The sequence below is a fragment of the Myotis nattereri genome (genome assembly GCF_964212035.1).
Source record: "Myotis nattereri genome assembly, chromosome: 12".
Classification (NCBI taxonomy): Eukaryota; Metazoa; Chordata; class Mammalia; order Chiroptera; family Vespertilionidae; genus Myotis; species Myotis nattereri.
In genome coordinates this window covers 33,912,916-33,917,098 of record NC_138087.1, presented here as the reverse complement: position 1 = coordinate 33,917,098, position 4,183 = coordinate 33,912,916, and the positions used below count along the sequence as shown (strand labels likewise).

At 40.3% G+C, this 4,183-nt stretch overlaps 1 pseudogene across 1 annotated transcript; it reads right to left on the bottom strand.

Annotated features, from left to right (window-relative positions):
• Nucleotides 1-382: 382 nt before the first annotated feature.
• On the bottom strand, nucleotides 383-1,152 carry LOC308528194 (vesicle transport through interaction with t-SNAREs homolog 1B-like; annotated as a pseudogene). Its single transcript has one exon. The product of its transcript is annotated as a vesicle transport through interaction with t-SNAREs homolog 1B-like (transcript).
• Nucleotides 1,153-4,183: the final 3,031 nt, after the last annotated feature.

The following is a 4,183-nucleotide window of genomic DNA, read 5'->3' as shown; positions in this document are numbered from 1 at the left end:
CCACATGCCTGGGTAGCGGGCTCAATCCCCAGTGTGGGGTGTGCAGGAGGCAGCCCATCAATGATTGTCTCTCATCATTGATATCTCTCTCTCTCTCTCCTTCTCTCTGAAATCAAATATATGTATATATATATATATATGTGTGTGTGTGTATATATATATATACACATATATACATATATATACACATACATATATATGTATATATACATATATATATAATTTAAAGAAGTCATAAACAGCATTTATTACCTTGGTATATCACACTGGTCTTGTTGCTGTTTCTTCACATTAACTGGTTTTCCATCTTCCCTCCCTCTTCCCACAGTCTGGCTACACAGTGCATCCTTGATCTGTTAGCTCACAGCAGCAATACACTTATTCCACATCTGTAACACTCTTCATTCTCAGGGTCAAAGTTCTGGTCCACAAAACCTTCTGAGCAGGAAGTTCAATGCTTGCGAAAGAATCTGTAATAAACCAGGCCTCCCAGGATGGCTAACTCCAGTAAGATAACAATGGAAAGTAGCAGCTTGTTGGTTGTCACTTTTCCGGAGAATCTTCCGACTTTTGCTCAAGTTTACATTTGTGTTTACCAGTCTATTTTTGGTACGTTCCAACTGGTCACGTTGCTCCCTCCCCCAGCTCTTCTATAATTTCCGAGCAAATCTGGTCAGTTTCTGTGGCAATCCGATGAGAGTGCTCAATACTGTGGGTGGCCCGCGACAGGCTGTCAGTGCCTTGCAAAAGCAATACCCTCTGAGGCTGTAGCTGATTCACATGCTCATTCTCTACAGTGTGTATGCCATATTTCATGTCTCCTCGGCCGCCGGATGTGGCTGTCAAAGGCGTGCTTCCCACTTCCCGAGGGAGTATGGCAAGGTCCTTCCGGTAATTTTGAAGCTTAGACATCATAGGGTTACGAAAAGACAGGGGTGCATAACGTAGTTCCTCTTCCACCTCTGCCAACGTTTCATTTGCTTCTTGTTGCTTTTCATCAAAATCTCTGATCAATTTCTTCTTCTCTTCTGTGCCCCCGGCCCCCGGGAGCCGCTCTGGCACACGCCGAGGTCTTCATGGAGGCCGCGGAAGATCTCAGATCTCGTGCAGCTTCTCCAAATGCTCCGAGGAGGCGGCGGCGGAGGTGGCCATAGCGCAGGCCACGCCCAGGAAGAGGCGCTTCTGGGGCCGCCAAAAAATATATTTTAAAAAAAGGAATAAAGATGTAAGTCGTCCCATTGGGAGAGAATATATAAGTCACATGGACTTACTAATTTAGGTCTCTGTAATTTAAAATTTCTCATTGTAAATTGATAACTTGCCATTCTGGTTCATAAATTGGAGTTTGCCTTGAGAGATAAACCCACTTTTGGCATATTTTCGAATTAGTTTTCTTGGACTGCAAAATTGAGGGAGCGACTGAGAAATTCATTACTCTGTGAGTTTCATAGGCGCTAGACACAACCAGCAACTCCCCCTCCCCCAACATCTTAACACATCAAGCTTTTCCTTTGAACTGCTATGGATTGGGTATCCTCTGGGTTTGTACTGATAATACATAAATACTCCACTTAACAAGGAATGGAATTTGACTCAGAGGCAACCCAGGAGGAAGCATAAAGCACTTTCTTCTTCGCAAGGGTGCTCTATATTGGCTGATGATTTATTCAACCGATCATATTCTCTCTTTGAATATGAGAGTATGAGATATAATACAGAAGCAGACAGTAATGTAGAGAAAACTGTAAAAATAAAAGCCATGAAGTAGTGAAATCACAAATAAGGAAAAAGAATGAGCAAGATGTAATAATATCAGACTGAATGAGTTGTGTCACGTCCTGATAATGATCAATTTCTCTACAAAACCTTCTGAGATTACTTATTTTATCTGTCTTTGCAATCTATCACTTGAATCATCTGAGTGGGCCTACGTGCCTTGCAATGTGAAAAACTAACTAGTCTAATTACTAGTATTTCTCAAATCTGTTTCCTCATTTCCTTGTCCATTGCCCCATTTAGATTAAGCTTTCATTCTTACTCACAGAGATGACTAGAATAATAGTCATTTACAGTTTCCCAGCTTTCACTCTTCCCTCACCTACCCTTTCTAAAATACAGATCGATGTCACTCTCTCTGTGTTCATGAATGATATGTGTCAGTATTGGCATGTCATATGACAGTGCATCACGGAGTTGGCTCTAGAATGATTTCACTCTGTGCATATGATCTGGAGATTGAGACTTAGAGGTGATTATCATACTCTTTAAGGAGGGAACGGTAGCCCATAAAGACCAGAGGTAATTCCATTTAGTCTTTTGGCTTCCAGTATCAAGTCTATGTTCCACTTTCCCTTACCTTAAAACACATGTAATAAAAAAATGCAAAGTGCTATTCCTGAGTTATATAACCTTTTATACTAAACTAGTAATATATCTTGTTTCTCTGAGTTCTGTGAGCCACTCCAGCCATTGATGAAATCAAGGAGGGCATTTTGAGAAGTTGTGCTTTGTAGCCAGTTGCTTAGAAGTTCAGGTGATAACAAATGACAAGTGCTGGCGAGAATGTGGAAAAAGGGGGACCCTAGTACACTGCTGGTGGGAATGCAAACTGGTGCAGCCACTGTGAAAAACAGTATGGAGATTCCTCAAAAAATTAAATATGGAACTGCCATTTGACCCAGCAGTTCCACTTCTAGGACTATATCCTAGAAACCCAAAACACCAATCAGAAAGAATATATGCTCCCCTATGTTCATAGCAGCACAATTTACAATAGCTAAAATCTGGAAATAGCCCAAGTGTCCATCCGTAGACAAATGGATTAAAAAAAAAGCTATGGTACATTTACACCATGGAATACTATGCAGCAGTAAAAAAAGAAGGATCTCTTACTCTTTGAGATAGCATGGAGAGACCTGGAGAGTATTATGCTAAGTGAAGTAAGCCAGTCAGAGAAAGACAAGTATCACATGATCTCACTCATATGTGGAATCTAATGAACAAAATAAACTGATGAACAAAATAGCTCCAGAGACATAAAAGCATAAAACAAAATGTGGAATCTCAGAGGAAAGGCAGGGGAGGGTGGGTGGGAAGAGATCAACCAAAGAACTTGTATGCATACATGCATAACCCATGGACACAGACAATAGGGTGGTGAAGGCCTGGGGCTGGGGGCGGGCCAGGCTAGAAGGGATCAATGCCGGGGAGTAAGGGGGAAGAGGGGCACATATGTAATACTTCCAACAACAAAGATTGGAGAGGGGGGGAAAGAAGTACAGGTGAAAGCCTGGGATTGAGACTGGCCTCTGAAGTGGGAGTGGGGTGGATGTGCAGTCTCTGAGGACTGAGCCATCAACCTGCTGTGCCTGGTGCCATCACTGGGTGGATAATGTAAGAACTGAGTTGAATTCCTGGACAAGCAGTTGGTTTTCTGAGGATTGCTTGGTGGAAGTGTGGGGAACCCCCACCCCTCCTGAAAGCAATTTATATCTAATGTAAAAAAAATACTTTTCAATACGTACTTTGTAAAACTTGTTAACCTGCTTAATCTCTGAAACATCTGTAATTTTGTTCATTTTTCATGTTTTATTTGCTCAAGATCTACTGCTTTTGAATAAAATTGTCATTAGTTTAAGGATATATTTTTAGCTTTTAAAACCCATTTTTTAAACCACTTTGAGATATAATTTAAACTTCACCTGTTTAAAGTATAAAATTCAATTACATTTAGTATATTTACAGAATTATATCACTATCCTCATAGGAAATTTTATCACCCCCAAAAGAAAAGTTATATGAGCTGGCAGTTACTCTGCATTCCAGTACCGTCCTTTCCATGTAGCATTTTATTAGTTGACTTTCTATGGATTGGCTTTACTGTACATTTCATGTAAATGATATAACACTATGTCTTTGTGAAGACTGGTAATGTCCTCCAGATTTATCGGTTTTGCACCATAAATTGGCACTTTATTTATATTATTTCCAAAGAATATTCCATTGCATGAATACTCCATATTTTGTGTATCTGAGTCACTTGATTTACTTTAGAATTGTTTCCACGCTGCTGTGACTATCTGCTCATTAGTTTTTGTGTTGATAGTTGTTTTCACTTCTCTTCGGTATGTAGACATTTAGGAGTGGAATTGCTGTTATGTGGGAACTATGTTCATCATTTTAA